Genomic DNA, 17359 nt, shown 5'->3' on the forward strand with positions numbered 1-17359 from the left:
ATTTTGGGGAGGATCATGGCTCCCCGATTACATCATCAGGAGTGACGACACCCCCCAACATGATGGGGAACTGTGCCACCAGCATATTATTTCGGCATTTGCATAGCCAAAGCTTAAATTTTATTTAAATGCCGCTGGTGACTTAAACAGTTCACAATCAGTGGTAGCCAAGTGGGCCAAACCTGAATTTTTACAAGTCTGCTCATCAATAATTGCTGGTCATCTTCACTAATGCCCCATTTAGTCCCCCACTCCTATAAATAGTGGCATCCTGTGAACCCCTCCTATATAATAATATATACCCTTTGTGCCCCTATTCCTATTGTACTATGAACCCAATGGCCCATATTCACTAGGAACTGTGCAGTCTGTACTATGTGCAGTTTACCTGTGTAGTGTGCAGAGGGCGCCAAATTCATGCTTTCTGTTGCATGTTCTTCATGAAACTGGTGCCCTCTGCACTGCCCCGACAGAGTGCACCAACTTTTTTTGGTGCACCTGTAACATAGGGCATCCAACACAATTCTGTCAGATTTTGCAAGATAAAACTGAGCACCGAATACTCCTTTTAGAGCGGAAATATGTGTTGCATGAAGTATAGAGCAGCACCGCACCAAAAAAAACGTTGTGTGCAACACAAAGGTGGCGCGGACACTTCTTGAATAGATGTGCAAGCAGTTTGCATTGAAAAGAGCGTGCAAAGTTCGACAGAAAAGCGGCGCAAGGACCTTAGTAAATGTGCCTAGTCTTCTATACTGTGACCCCCTCTGTGTCCACACTTCTATATACTATGTCCCCTGGTGGCCATATTCTTTACTTTATGATGACCCACTGTCAATCTAACAACAACCTAACCCAAAAAGAAGTAGAAAAAAATTGTCATTGGGGTTTGGTGGGTTCTGCCAAAACTTTAAGAAAGGTTCGGTTTGAGTACGCAAACTGACCGTTAACACCTAAGATTGGTGCCAGCATCGATCCTGGGTATTACATTTTAAAAGCCAGGGTTGTTGTGTGCTCTTGCGAAATACATTTCAATGCTGGCATTTGATTGGTGCCAGCACCTGTAAGGATGAGCCCGAATGATGAACCTGAAGTTGTGGCTGAAGACCATGCTCAGGTTTAGACACCTGGAACCCTCAATGTTCACTGTGGATGTGAACATTGCTGTTTGGGTCCACTCAACCTTAGTGCCAACCTGACTATGCACGACTTCCCCCAAAAACAGACCATGTAACAGATTAAAACGTAAAATATTATACATGATCTGAATATGAAATCAAAGTCCTTAAAGTCCATGTAAATTATTTATATTTTAATACTGGCCATCTATACGTCTAGATAGTTGTTGTCTGTGACTGTTCATCAGGTCAACAGACTTCACACCAACAGCAATACACATGCTGTTTTAACTTAGGATACAATTTTTTTTCTGGAAATAGGATTAACGTATAGTTCGGCAAAAAGTTTGGATATGCCGGAATCAAACTGTCTCAGCCTACTTTTCCCCAACATCTACACCATTTTTACTGGAAGTTTGGAAGATTTCAGCAAAATTGTCTTTTTTGTTAGACAATCATTTAATGTGTAAAGACAACTTAAGACTTCTCTAAGTTGTAGATTTGTACATAGAAACTTTATCTAAAATATCAAAAAAATCTTAAATAAATCTTTGAGAATTTAAGATCCACTGCTTTTACGTATAGGACTAACTTCTCTATTCCATCACTCCTACATGTCTATGTTTAGCAGCCTAAGGATCTGTTACTTTTCCTTCAAAAGATACAAGGTTCTTAGAAACCAAATAAATTCAACAAATAACAAGGATTGTACATAGGTTTTAAGAATTCATATAAACCAATGTCAGGTCGATGAGAGTACTTCACTTCATGTATTTTTATATGTATTTTTTTGTCTGAAGTCAGGTAAGAAATGCAACACTATTAGTAGTCAGCTCATACAGCACAAATCTCAAAGTCAAGAGAAGAAATCAGGCTTGGAGCCAAGTGACCTGAAACGCTGACAGACCCAATGGATCAATAAGTACTAGCTCCCCAGATAGAGAACATAACACTAGGGCAATCTGAACCTACCTTTCAGGCAATAATGCCCCATTTAGTCCCCCACTCCTATAAATAGTGGCATCCTGTGAACCCCTCCTATATAATAATATATACCCTTTGTGCCCCTATTCCTATTGTACTATGAACCCAATGGCCCATATTCACTAGGAACTGTGCAGTCTGTACTATGTGCAGTTTACCTGTGTAGTGTGCAGAGGGCGCCAAATTCATGCTTTCTGTTGCATGTTCTTCATGAAACTGGTGCCCTCTGCACTGCCCCGACAGAGTGCACCAACTTTTTTTGGTGCACCTGTAACATAGGGCATCCAACACAATTCTGTCAGATTTTGCAAGATAAAACTGAGCACCGAATACTCCTTTTAGAGCGGAAATATGTGTTGCATGAAGTATAGAGCAGCACCGCACCAAAAAAAACATTGTGTGCAACACAAAGGTGGCGCGGACACTACTTGAATAGATGTGCAAGCAGTTTGCATTGAAAAGAACATGCAAAGTTCGACAGAAAAGCGGCGCAAGGACCTTAGTAAATGTGCCTAGTCTTATATACTGTGACCCCCTCTGTGTCCACACTTCTATATACTATGTCCCCTGGTGGCCATATTCTTTACTTTATGATGACCCACTGTCAATCTAACAACAACCTAACCCAAAAAGAAGTAGAAAAAATAGTAAAAAAGTAAAAAGAAATGAAAATGCAAATATTGTTCCTGAGGCCACTCCCTCTATAATATGATTCCCAATGAATAGGATCAAAATTAATAGGGGAGAGGGTGTCTATTTGTCACATGTCTTCAAACAACCAGGAGTTGTAGGGTATGGTACATAAAATATAATAAATCCTTGCGGTATTGAAGCTCTTTCCGGATCTTGCCACATTCTCACCAACCTCAAAAATTTTAGCAAAACCCAGTGTGCACTAATATTTGTGACTCTATCATGGCAGAAACTTGGGATAGTGGGATCCATGAATTAACACATGATTGTGTCCCTTTAATGCTATGCAGAAGACAAATCCCAAAGAAACAACAGGAATATTCCGTACAAAACATTATATCAATCAACCGGTTTCAACTTGTTGTTCTTCTTTAGGATACGTATTCAGCCAATCTTCAAAGGAAAGAATCATCTGTATCTTACATTAATATCTTGTATAATTTTTTCCCTGTTGGTACACTATTTTTCACATTCAGAAGACAAAACCCTTGTTTCTTCGCGATTACGATGCTTGCCATGCACCGGGCAAACTGTGTGTAATGCCAGGTGAAGAATGCATTGAATATCTGCCGGTGTTAAAAAATCCAATATGCTTTCAAGGCGTTCGCCTAGGAATAAATGGTCCCTGTCTCTGATTTGAAAGGGATTTAGTAGTGTTGCACTTGCTATAGACAAGTAAATGAGGGATTAAATTATAATCTCATATAGTCAGAGGACTTTGCAGCCCGCCTCGGATTTGTAGCGGTAATACATATAGCTTAGTCGATGGTGGGGAATTTGCTAAAATAGCACATTTTTATATATATTCTGCCCATTTTTGCATTTTCTAAACAGAGGAAGTAAATGTGCAAAACGAGGATTAAAATAAGTTTGTTGATCAAGGTTTTTAAGGGTATTTTTGTGTCTATAGAGGTTTGCTAGAGGATAACTAAAGATAAATCACCTGCAATATAACAATTCTAGTTCTCTATTGTATACATAACGTCAGAGATTTCTCCTGATGAAATACTTAGAACAGTGCCGAAGGCTTCGGGATTGCTGACACAGAGAAAGTATATATTTCTCTTCTGAGAAAAAAAAAAATGATTGATATATATATATATATATATATATATATATATATATATATAATAAATTATATGTGGGCATTGGACCTATAGTGGATTATTCCACTCTATTTATTTGCCTTAGATCTAATTATTATTTTTAGCTTCTTATCATTAAAAAAGAGCCCTGGGTACCTTCTGTCTCATGATTGGTTTAGGTGGCTATTGGTTCCCTCCCACTATAGCTCCAGTCCCTTAGATTGGCTACTATTGTGAACACTAGGACTTCAGTGTACGAAAAGTGAATTTAAGCGAGTTGGGCCAACAATCTCATGTGCCAACTAGGGAAGTTGCCATTGGGGTTTGGTGGGTTCTGCCAAAACTTTAAGAAAGGTTCGGTTTGAGTACGCAAACTGACCGCTAACACCTAAGATTGGTGCCAGCATCGATCCTGGGTATTAAATTTTAAAAGCCAGGGTTGTTGTGTGCTCTTGGCATTTGATTGATGTCAGCACTTGTATGGGTGAGCCCGAATGATGAACCTGAAGTTCTGGCTGAAGACCATGCTCAGGTTTAGACACCTGGAACCCTCAATGTTCACTGTGGACGTGAACATTGCTGTTTGGATCCATTCAACCTTAGTGCCAACCTGATTATGCCCGACTTCCCCCCAAAACAGACCATGTAACAGATTAAAACGTAAAATATTATACATGATCTGAATATGAAATCAGAGTCCTTAAGGTCCATGTAAATTATTTATATTTTAATACTGGCCATCTATACGTCTAGATAGTTGTTGTCTGTGACTGTTCATCAGGTCAAAAGACTTCACACCAACAGCAATACACATGCTGTTTTAACTTAGGATACAATTTTTTTTCTGGAAATAGGATTAACGTATAGTTCGGCAAAAAGTTTGGATATGCCGGAATCAAACTGTCTCAGCCTACTTTTCCCCAACATCTACACCATTTTTACTGGAAGTTTGGAAGATTTCAGCAAAATTGTCTTGTTTGTTAGACAATCATTTAATGTGTAAAGACAACTTAAGACTTCTCTAAGTTGTAGATTTGTACATAGAAACTTTATCTAAAATATCCAAAAAATTTTAAATAAATCTTTGAGAATTTAAGATCCACTGCTTTTACTTATAGGACTAACTTCTCTATTCCATCACTCCTACATGTCTATGTTTAGCAGCCTAAGGATCTGTTACTTCAAAAGATACAAGGTTCTTAGAAACCAAATAAATTCAACAAATAACAAGGATTGTACATAGGTTTTAAGAATTCATATAAACCAATGTCAGGTCGATGAGAGTACTTCACTTCATGTATTTTTATATGTATTTTTTTGTCTGAAGTCAGGTAAGAAATGCAACACTATTAGTAGTCAGCTCATACAGCACAAATCTCAAAGTCAAGAGAAGAAATCAGGCTTGGAGCCAAGTGACCTGAAACGCTGACAGACCCAATGGATCAATAAGTACTAGCTCCCCAGATAGAGAACATAACACTAGGGCAATCTGAATCTACCTTTCAGGCAAACTGCCATCATTGTGCAAAGACATCGAGTTTAGGCGAGTGAAATAACAAACCTTACATATTCTTGTTCTTTATTATCTCTACTGATATTTAGTTGCATAAAATTGCTTTATATAATGGTAACTCAGCCTAGATCACAGGGGGGAATTTATAAAGTCACGGCACACGGTGGTGCGCCAGTGCATGATGTCCCGCCCCCTGCCCTACTGGTCGCTCTGAATGGCACACTCCGTGCCCCTCCTAACCCATTTGGACAGGAGGTGGTGTAAGGGGAGGCATAGCAAATTTTTCAAGGCTCATACGCCTTCACCTGAGCAGAAACTAATAAGTGAATATATCATTGTACTATAAGCAACCAAAATGTCCTTAGAAGTTGCCTACTCCCACCTATAAAGACAACTTTTACCGAAGAGCCAGGTAAAGAAATAGTTTTCTCATCTTATCTGCAGCTATTTAGTCTCAAGTGGTCGGCGCTTGTGCGGTGGCATATGATATCCCTGACGCTGCTCCCGTGCAGCCGGATGCATCAAGAGACTCCGACCTCTTGATGTATCTGGCGGGGTCATGGGCAGCATTTATATCTACCCCAGGCCCTGAGTGGTGTAGAAATAAATGCAGCCGGTGAATTTTCACATATAACAATTTGTGACTGCAGCCAGTGCTCAGGTGTGAGGACAGGAGTGCTCCGCAATAGCCCACATCCCGCCGGCCACACCCCCTTTCACGCCCCTCCATGCCCAACTGCCATAGATGTGGCAGAAAGAGGAAAATAATCACAAGTGCTAGCTATATGCTAGCATTTGGGATTATTTCATGGCTTCTATGCCAATGACCATGATAGGTACCCCCCTATGACCCCAACCACTTTCTTTGTACTAAACCTGACATTAGCATCCCGTGGGGTAAAGATGGTTGGTTCATCATGCAAAAATTGGTGTGCTCTGTTGACATTCATGATGAGTTTATAGCCATCTTTAAAATATCCGTACAGTACTTTGTTAATTGATTAAGGATTAAACAATTGATGTTCTAGGAATGGGACGTGTCATTACTGATGTGTTATCACTCAACCAGTTCCCTATACTGCACGGAAAAGACCCCATCAGGTCGAAACAGCACTGTCTACAGTTGGGAGTCTGTTCCTTCTGGAATAGATACACTGGTTTGGCTTTAATTCCGCATCATGTCATAAGGCTTCTTGTAGGTCATGCTTGATGTCAAGGGAGCTGCCTTATAAGGTAGCTAAAAGAGGCAGGGTTTTCCTTATCCCATCCTGGAAAACTTCTTTGCATATTTCCTCATTACTGGGTGAACAGGGGTTGGTGGGATGACTTGTCAGCTAACACTCCCACAAGTCTGATAACAGGTTACTTTGAAGTACTCACATAGAAATATTGAGAGGTGCTACCCTCTTTATAACCCAAAATAGACTCCTGGTTATGTCCCAACGGAGGTGACTAAATTGAATATAGGTGGTACTCAGCTATGCTACACATGAAACGGCTGTTGCTTGTTCCACTTACCCCCAGCTCCGACCCTGACCATCTGCTAACTTTCTAAGAGGATATAGAAAAAATATATTAGATTTTAACAGCTGAGTGTCGCTATACTTTTTTATTTTTTGGCAGTAGTATTGGTTCCATCCTTGGTTAGTACGGGCACGATTACCAATCACTTTGCCAGAACAAGTATGTTACGTTATTGGAATACTCCATTCACTGCTTAGCACTGTTTATTCACAGGGTTTATATCCTTGACTCTTATTGTTAAGAACAAAAGTAACAATGAGATCAGATAGTCCTTTGTATTGGAAACTGCTGTGTAAAGAGTTTGACATTGTAAGAGCCTGGTCTATTTCCCTTTAATTTACATCCCCTAGGAAATAAAGGAGAGAAGTGAGAAGATGAAGATTTACAGTTTCCTTGCCTAGACATGCCCACGTTCCTCTGAAATATGCTCTTATGGGCAAAGGTGACAAGTGTATGGATCAGGGAGAGAAAGAAAATTGATGAGTACAAGGAATTAGAGCAGAAGGGATAGCACAGAGGTCACTCTCAACCATATGTGCAGAACATGACATTTACGATACATGGGTGAATCGCAATCTGACAGTCTACTTCCCTGCTGCTCTGTAATTATCAAGAACCTACATTGCCCTTATGTCCATGGATACCTGTGTATAGGCACCGAAAAACTTTATTAAAAAGGATGTTTTTAATTAAAAAAATATTTTTTTTTAAATTTCATTCTATAAGAATCCATATGTCTTCAGGAGCTAAAATACATCATATGTCGTAAAGCTTCCTTTATACATAATTTCCCCATGACCAATAGACGATACAATGGGGGATGATATCAACTAATCACATCTTAACAGGTGACTCTGGTCATGTGGATGGGCACCATCTATTCACAAGGTTTCCCTAATTTCAGTAAGGATTGGGTATGTTGAATATCAACACCCTTAGTAGAGACATTTTTGGCAAGAGTTTGTTTCTCATTGAATACACATGTGTGTGGGAGAAGAACTGCTCTTGGCTCAATCTGTTTTTAGACTTTAGCCGTTAAAGGGGTGTGGATAGGTTACCCCTTTAAGGTCTTGTCCCATGAAAGACACATTCTGTTTCCATAGGATAGGGAATAGGTGCCAGATCTATGAGAATCGAATGGCAGGGAGAACCAGTGCTCAGGAATACCAGGGTGTTAAATATTCCAGATTTACAATATTCTAACTAGGGTGTGAATATGTACTCAAGAGTTGATCAAGCACAACATGGTCAATGAGATACAAAGGTGATATGATTAAAATATGTATGGAGAGTAAGTGTGAAATAATCAGGGGTATATATGTTCATTGCTGGTGTTGTACGTGCATTCTTGACATATCTCAAAGATAATGTAAGATCGCAACCCCCAACCCCATCCTATCACATGGCATTAGTTATCCTTTACCATATGAAGTTCTCTTTGTGTTAGCACCTATCACATCCACATCATACCACATTCACATGACAAGAGGTATCCTTTACCATATAATGGTCTCTGTGTTAGCTGGTCATAAAGGAATTTCTATGGATGTTACCATATGTATGGATGTGACCAAGACTAATGGGTGAATTTGGCTCACAATGTATCTCTATAGGAGTGTAGTCTTTAAAAGTGACTCTGTCCAAGGGAGATGGGGACATTTAGCATTCCACACACACACACACGTCTATACATAACCCTTGCTCTACTCACTATGAAGCTATGAAAAATCCCCATCCTGGGAGTCCCTTTAGAAATGAATGGAGTGCAGGTCAAGCAGGTCTTCACCAGAGCTTCACTCACATGGAGAGCTCCTCACCCCTCCCCCTCCCCGTTGTGACCGGATGGCATAGGCATCTACGAGAGGCTTGATGTGGACGCAAATTGTTCACCACTATGACTGTGGTAATCTTATTAAATTTGTTATCCGTGCCCACTTTTCTTCTAAACTTAACAATTTACAATTCTGCTGATGAGCCAAAAGTGCTATGGGTAGCATTACCATAACCCCCTCCATGCTGTAGCTTCCCGGGCAGTTACACTGTGCAGAGCATCCCTCCACAACTGTGTGCTGTAACTTCCTCAGCTACCATGAGATTACAGCAGGAAGAGGGAGAAGTATTGAGGGAGCAGGGGAACGGGAAAGTGCTCCTCCAGTGTATAGCAGCTTGTAAAGTTGCAGCACGGTTTATACTTTTGGCTCATTATTATAATTTTAAAGGTTGATTTTAGAAGGAAGGAGGACATGGATAACAAATATAAGAAGATTACCACAGTCACGGCGCCTGGATCTATGACTAAGTGGTTTATTATGATGGATTTTGATGGTCGATTTACTTTAAGTAGTACAAACCTTATAAAAATAAGTCAATATATTGTTATATAGATTTATTAATCATTACGTGTATACTAATTAAACAGCGCCCCCTCTGGCCCCATAGTACTACATTCAGTGAGGGGTCTTAAAGTAACCCTGACTCAGTCCAGTGATGTGGTGTATTATATTACTTTGGGGATTGTGTATAATTATGATGAGCAAATGTAACAGAATAATGGTATTTGCACATTAAAAATATAGAGGTGCTAGCGACAAATTCTCTTTAAGTAATTTACAGAAACGTAATTGAAATAATTATCATTTTTGAGTCTTTTTAACTGTATTTATTCAACACACGCTCCCTGCATTGTAACTAAAATAATAAAGTTTGCATAATTAACCTACCTCCATATAAGATATCTATAGAAGAAGAATTAATAGAAAAGCAGCGGTGGTTGCTAAGCAACTGCTAAGCGAAGTCACTTTGTAGCATTATCTACCGGTTGTACAAACAATTTGGCTGCATTACATTCTGTTTAGCCATCAAGAATAGAAAAACCTCAAAATTAAAACGCTGAAAGGTTTGGATGATATCATTTACAATGTACTAAACAGAGAGGATTAGTAAGGATACTTTTCTCATCTGTCAGCAGATCTGCATGTGAACGTATTGTCTGCCCAAGCCATGATGGCTTTCTGATGGAGAAAACCGGACCAGGTGATGAGGCCTTCACTATATTAATGGGACTAGTCCATATTTTTCTGGATTTTTAAAAAAATGTTTTACTAATGTTATGTTTGACTTATATTTGTGAAATATTGCAGTTTGTATTCACCTTCATAACTGTATTCCCTGAAGCCAAAGTAGATCTGTTGCTGAATAATGTTGAGCTGACTCAAACTGCAAAGTTTGGGTCTGTGCTGAACTTTGCAGGTCTGGATTCAGTTCAACTCCCCACCAATAAAACCCACCATTGGTGCTGGCACGAAGGGTCTTATCTCTTTAAATACTGTGGCACCGGCAACAATTGTGGGTGTTATCGGAAAACAGATTTTCAAGGTCGAGTTTGGCTGAAATCGATTGAACTCTAAATTTCTTGGGTAAGCTCACCTCTATTGCAGAAATTTTACATCCAAAATGAAATTTATTTTTAGTAAATGAAGTAAAACTAATTAGGTAACTACTGGCTTCGATATTGCACAAGTGGGACGACAGTACATGGTGCAGCAGCATTCATCCCACAGGCAATGTTCAAACTTCAGCATCTTACAGGGATAAGATAGCCCAGAAGATAGCATAGCATGGGCTGGCATTAGACTTAAATCATCCATATAAAACAGGAAAACCCAAGAGGACAACCCAAGGTTGTCACATTAGGTTCCACTTTTGCTATGTAAAATCACACTCACGTTCTGTCCAAAATTATTGCTCCTCATTGGTCTAAATAACTAAACAAAAATAACTTGCTATGAGTCACATTCCAAAGAGCTAAAAATTTTACTCCAGTCCTAAGTCTTGTGACTGCCAAATGACAATGAATTTAGCGGTCCTAAAGATCCCTTTTGTAAGTTAAGAAAAACATATTTCTTCTAAATCTACATAACCTATGACAAATTTGTCACCCAGTCTGAAGAAGCTGGGCGTTGGCATCAGTAAACTCTCCCAAGTATCACAAAACCAATTTTTTTGAAAAAAATATTTGGCCAACGCACATCACTCATCCCTGTTAAGAGCCAAGAGCCAAAAGTTTAGAAAGGACATATCTTTAAATACGTTGTCCACCGGATAGGGGATTGCAATCTAATTCATGGAGGTCTGACCATTGGGATTCCCGCCAACAACAAAAAAAGGGGTTCCGTACCCTGTCAGCATGAGCCCTGCCCCGCTATGGAAATGAGAGTGTAAGTGACTGAATTTTGTGGTCACCAACTTCCAACAGGCCCATAGTGTTGAAGTGAGCTACCCGATGCTCCATTAGTGAGTGAATTGGAACCTCTGCTCCCATTATCGATGGGGTTCCAAGGGAACAGACTCCACCAGTAAGAAAATTTTCCTTTCTAATGTCCCTAAAAAGAAGACTTGGGACAATCCCTTTAATACAATATAACTGCAGCTTCCCATTGATCTGATCCATCACAGCATTAGCTATTAATATTTTCCCATCTACTGTATTCCCATCTATCTTTTCCTGTTTCCCTCTGACAGCAACTTTCATGTAAAATAAAGCATGACACGTAGAATTATGGCACTCTCCAATGTATCATTAATTATCTATCCGAAATGCTTCGTTTTCATAGAGGCAAATTATTTATCATTCTAGTGTAGTGCGCTGTGAAATGACAGTCAATTAACAGTTTATTGATTAATTATCTCAATGATTCAGCACAAAGTGAAAACTGAAAAATTACGGGTTTCCAAATACAAGAATCCTCTAAGCCGTCAGGTAAAAAAAAAAAAACATGAAATGACTGTCGTAGCTGCCATTTGCCTTATGTAAAAAACGTTAATCTCTTCTCCCTCCCTGACAGATAAGGAAGCCTCGGATAAAATGCAGATCAAAATCGAAATTAAAACTGTCAATACCAGAGCAGTGAAAGTTTCTCATTTCGAAACCAACGCGCTTCGCTTGGCTGCAAAATTCCCGAGTAAATTTTTAGCACATGACAAGGTGCCATTTATAAACCCTGATAAAAAAATGATAGATCTGCACTTCCAGATGGAAAAGAAATAATAATCATAAAAAAATTGTAGAGCATCAAAAAACCAGAGTCGTAGCCGAAAGAACGTCTTTTAAAAACATTTTAAATTGGAATATGAACGAGTATTTACTATGTGAAGCACAAAAAAAAAAAGGGAAATGGAATTGTCAATTGAAATGTCAGATTTTCAATGCCTGTAATAATATGGTGCCATCTAACATACTTTTATTGCTAAAGTTGCCTATGAAACGATAAAAAAGAAGTAGTTTTCTTGATTGTCTGGGAGGACATTCATCTGTATATTTATGTCTGTGTATGTTTTACACAGTAAAATCAATCTTGGAAAACATGTCTGGTGTAAGAGTTTTATGGGGGCTGTAAAGCAATGCTGTATCCCTCGCTGAAGATCGGATATTACTAACTCGGGATGCATAATTCTCATACAAATAAACATGTAAAACAAAAACACATGCATTCCATGGCACAAAATGGAAAGCATATAAAAATACAGGCACTGAAAACATTAGTTTTTGGCAAGATTTGTTCATAAAAATAACCACATAGGGGCAGATTTACTTACCCGGTCCGTTCGCGATCCAGCGGTGCGTTCTCTGCGCAGGATTCGGGTCCGGCCGGGATTCAATAAGGTAGTTCCTCCACCGTCCACCAGGTGGCGCTGCTGCGCTGAAAAGCATCTGAACGCACTGGAGTTCACCGGCTCGGGCTGAGTGCAGGTAAGCGCGCCCCGAGCGACACATTTTCCGCTCTTAAATGCGGCGGTTTTTCCGAATATGTCGGGTTTTCGTTCGGCCACGCCCCCAGATTTCCGTCGCGCTCATGCCAGCGCCAATGCGCCACAATCCGATCGCGTGCGCCAAAATCCCGGGGCAATTCAGGGGAAATCGGCGCAAATCGGAAATATTCGGGTAACACGTCGGGAAAACGCGAATCGGGCCCTTAGTAAATGACCCCCATATTGTCCAAAGAGTTTTCCAGGCTTTGAAAAATATGGCTGCCCTCTGCCAAAATGCTTGGATTACCTGTCTACTGCGAAATTATAGCTCAATCCCATGTGGAGTAAGCTACCAAACACAACCTGAGGACAGGTTTGGAACGATTTCTCAAAGAAAGCCGCAAAGTTTTTCTAGCCTATAGCCACACGCGCATGTATGCACTTTGCAGGCCCAAAGACGTGATACCTTGTTTGTGGCCCATCCATTATCAATGGGTGAGCGTGGCTCGAAGAAGGGCAGGAATAAAACCTGTTCTCTAGGTTTTAATATATGCATCAACTTTGGGCTTGAGACCATTGATAGAAACGGGACAGTGCACTGGCACATCTCCCTATTACACATAGGTGTGCATGAACCTTCATATTGTACAGGCAGTCCCCTGGTTAGGTACAAGATAGGGTCCAGAGGTTTGTTCTTAAGTTGAATTTGTAAGTCGAAACTGTATATTTTATAATTGAAGTTCTAGACAATTTTTTTTTTTTGCTCCAGTGACAAGTGACAATTTTTTGTAATTGGACCAAGGATTATCAAAAAAGCTTCATTACAGACACATTACAGCTGATCATTGCAGTCTGGGACTAAAGTAAAGCATCCAGAGAGCTTCACCAGAGGTCACAGTGGGCAGAGGGGTCCGTCTGTAATTAGGGGTAGTCTGTAAGTTGGGTGTCCTTAAGTAGGGGACCGTCTGTACTGGTTAACAAAGTCATCTGTAGTACATGAGCAAGCAAATTTTAAAGATGTCCTTAATAGTGAATGGTCGTGTTCGGCATTTGATTTTGACCACCTGACCTGGGCACGGTAGCCGAAGAGCCAATCGACCAAACTGACGCCCTAGCAATACCCCTGCCAGCAATCCAGCAAAATGTCCATGTCAAAAGACCGAACTTGAACACCAAACTTGACCATTCGGTCCACTTGTCTCTAGTACTTATACTACCTCAAGGAAGTCAAACTGAAACTCGGATTTACTTAATCCCAAAAGTGTTGGTACAGATTGCACAGGAGCAGTGGGGGCTTATCCAGAATCCGAGGAGTTACACCTAGAAAAGGTGTTGGAGTTTGTGTAGCTGATGAACCGTCCTCTTAAGCTTTAGTTTTTTAACGCTTTTTGTTGTGTCCAACAAAATCATCATGCCCATTCAAAGTTTCGATCATCACAAAATTTAAGTCAGATCACAGAATGGTCATACTCTTCCATTGTCGATTTGTAATCTCCGTAGCATCTGGGAAGTTTTTGTTGGCAACTGAATGATGCAATGTAAGACACTGAACAATTTCATATATTCTGCTTATGCCTCCAAGCATTGCCTACACATGATTTCCTTGCAATTGCAAGAAAGTACAATTGGAATCACAACTGAATTGAGGAAATGAGCATACAGCTATGTCTGCTCCATTAAACAGCGTTGTTGATTTGATACTATATGAAAGTCAATAAGTTCCTCATTTGATACAAATTATCTAGCATTTAAATGCAAGTATTACCTAGAAATGGCTGAAATAATGTTTAAATGATTAAATTATGCAACGTTATTGTTCATTTTCCAAACAGTCTAAGCAAATAAAATAAAATTGGGAGGTTCTTACTGAAATGTAGAACTTCAGAAAGTATGTCCTGAGCGTCTAACTCTATAAACTGCATTTAATAGAGTATGTAATGAAAACCACATTTCTTACCGGCTATTCAGGGTTTTATTATAGGTGGCTTATACTGCAATCTCCTCCCATCGGAAAAACGAAGATGCTGAGTTGCAGTACCGGGAACGGTCATAACTAAGCTTATGATACAGTTCTGCTGGCCGTAACGTTCTGCCAGACTGAAAAGGAAACCCTAGAAATTTTGTAATGATCTTGGTCTTTCAAAATGAGGGCCTACAGGTTTTTCTGCATGATCCTAACACAAAAACAAAATCCTTCTGAGAAACCAAGGATTAATGTCCTGGTGATCAGTTCCTTTTTCAGATGAAGAATGGACCCTACTGTAGATAGGGTCGACAGCTGCACATAGGCTATGGAGGGCTACCAAAATTTCAATACCAATATTTTTACTATGGCTTCAAACCCTACTTCTGGAGACAATTTGATGGACACTCGGTGAGTCGGGATGTGGAGTCACAAGTAAGTGTGGCCTCAACCATCTTATTCTTATCTTACATATAATGTGATGCTACACAAGCTTCACATGTTCAGTAAAGTTAGATTTATGGAAACTTCTTTTTAACGTAAAGCTAAAGCTGAACATATGCAAGAATCACCACCCAAAAAATTGAGCTCAACCTTAATCGGGAGAAATGCAGTAACGATTTTGGCTCATAGACAAGTTTCCTAGTTAAAATAACAAAGGGTCTTTGCCTTTATACTAGTGAATAGAAGAAAGATTCTAACTTATTGTATAACTGACCACATAAATGGTCAATTTCCAACCCACAGAAGTCCAGACTGAGTAGTAACTCTCTTTTTGTCGGTATAATGTCAGCAGCACAAAGATGTCATTGTGACTACTTTCCTTTTATCTTACAATATAATAGCTGGACAGCATGGCGGCACGTTCCCATCTCCGATGCCTGTCTAATTCCCCAAATGGATGCAAATCTGTGAATTTTTACACACAGAGCAATCTAGTTATGAGCAATTTAGAATACATTACTTTTAGAGACCCATGAAATAATATGATTCCCGACAGGTGCTGGTATGAGAACAAACTGAAAAATGTGCTCCACATAGGTCTATAGAAAGCTGTTCTAGAAACTGTACTATCAAGGCCCATTGTCGTCACATTTGTCATGTAGGAAAACATATTCTAGATACATAGAAGATGGGTTTCAAACGAATGAGCATATAAGTATAAACCATAACAAAGAAGCAGACCCTACATGTTCTATTGGGGCCTCATGATATGACAAGTTTTAACTGGAATCCTTAGACAACCTGTAGAGGACATCCTTCTCTAAAATGTCAATGTCAGCAAACTAGAGGGTGAGGAATTGGGCTAAGAGGCATAAATACTGAAAAGGGATGCAAACAAATAACATATACCCTTGAATGCCTCTTCAGTTGACATGAGGAGAAGTGACTCTTTGAAAAAAAAAAATAATTGGCCATAGAAAGTTCAACCTATCATATCTGACAACAGTCCCCAGCACAGGTGTCTAGGGCTAACATAATGAAGAAGAATCCTTAATCTTAACCTGAAGAATGACTTTTCACCACCATCACCCATACTTCAGGCATTCTCCCATGAATTTTGGCCCAGACGTCTAGCCCTTACTTTTGTGGAGGAATCCGTGATTAAATTTCCCTATACGCACAGCCAAGCTTTCTGTTTCCACCCACAACCATTCATCCGGGATTACAGAACCTAATTAGCAAAGGTTAAATTAGATTCAATACCCAATATGGGTCTTATTGGGTCTGACTCCACCAATCTGACCGTTTTTAAAATGATGACTCAACAATTGATGACTCAACAATGAGAAGGGCAAGATAGAAAATTGCACCTATGCCTCAATCCATGAATAGCTTGTTGTCTATAATAAGTGTAGGAGTTGATGGATGCTTTGAAAGGTTTTCTTTGAATGGGAGAGCTTGTGTTTGTTGGAGACCCTGCATTCTCCATAATCAGCATAATATATCCTTAAAGGGAACCTGTCAACAGCAACTTGCCTAATAAACCAATAGCAGAATATTGTCAAGTATCATAACACCATCTTCTTTTTGTTTTTTTTCATGGCCCAGTGTGGTGACATCATCCAGAAAATCAACTCTGAAGTGAGCTGTAAATTGGATGTATAAAGGAGTAGGAGGAGAGTTTGACACTGATGTCAAAGTAGGGAGTTGGAGTAGTGAACGCCTCCTCCTCTGCGATAGAAATCATGCATGAGACTTCAGAAGATCTGGTTAGTGATGTCTCCGTATGCAGAACCCTCAACTTCAGTGAAGGGGGCTTTCTGAGAATGAGAGAGCTTGACTTCAGTGTTAAAATCTCCAATCCTTGACTTTAAACAGCCAATTTACATCTCACTTCAAATTAGATTTTCTGTTTGATGTCACCACACTGCCATGAAAGAAATATACTGGTAGGGGTTTATTAGGTCAATTTTTGCTGACAGGTTCCCTTTAAAACTTAAGGCCAAACATTTTAGTGGTAATCTCTGACACCACAATGATGGGGAGCTCAGTTTGATCATTGCTTGGTGCACCCGCCCCCCATTTTGCTAGATGTGGGAACCCAAGCACTGAAATTAATATTAATCTGTCATACAAAGCCAAAAAGATACATTTATGATTTTTTTTTTGTTTTCCGAGAAAACCATTGAACGTACTTTATCCACAACCATTAATTGTTAGTCATTGGTATTCCTCTCACTGACTGAACCACTAAAGAGTCTAAATTAGCTATGGACACCATACTGTG

The 17359-nt window shown here is 39.7% G+C and overlaps 1 protein-coding gene and 1 long non-coding RNA gene across 18 annotated transcripts in view; one reads left to right on the forward strand and one right to left on the reverse strand.

Moving 5' to 3' along the window:
* Nucleotides 1-17359, reverse strand: part of NRXN1 (neurexin 1) — a 1062013-nt gene that overhangs the window by 238428 nt on the left and 806226 nt on the right. The gene's annotated exons all lie outside the window — the stretch shown is intronic.
* LOC140120429 (uncharacterized) lies at nucleotides 9721-11839 on the forward strand. Its single transcript, XR_011853784.1, has 3 exons — nucleotides 9721-9950; nucleotides 11617-11676; nucleotides 11762-11839. It is a non-coding gene; the product is annotated as an uncharacterized lncRNA (long non-coding RNA).

The sequence above is a fragment of the Engystomops pustulosus genome, chromosome 3 (genome assembly GCF_040894005.1).
Source record: "Engystomops pustulosus chromosome 3, aEngPut4.maternal, whole genome shotgun sequence".
Lineage (NCBI taxonomy): Eukaryota > Metazoa > Chordata > Amphibia > Anura > Leptodactylidae > Engystomops > Engystomops pustulosus.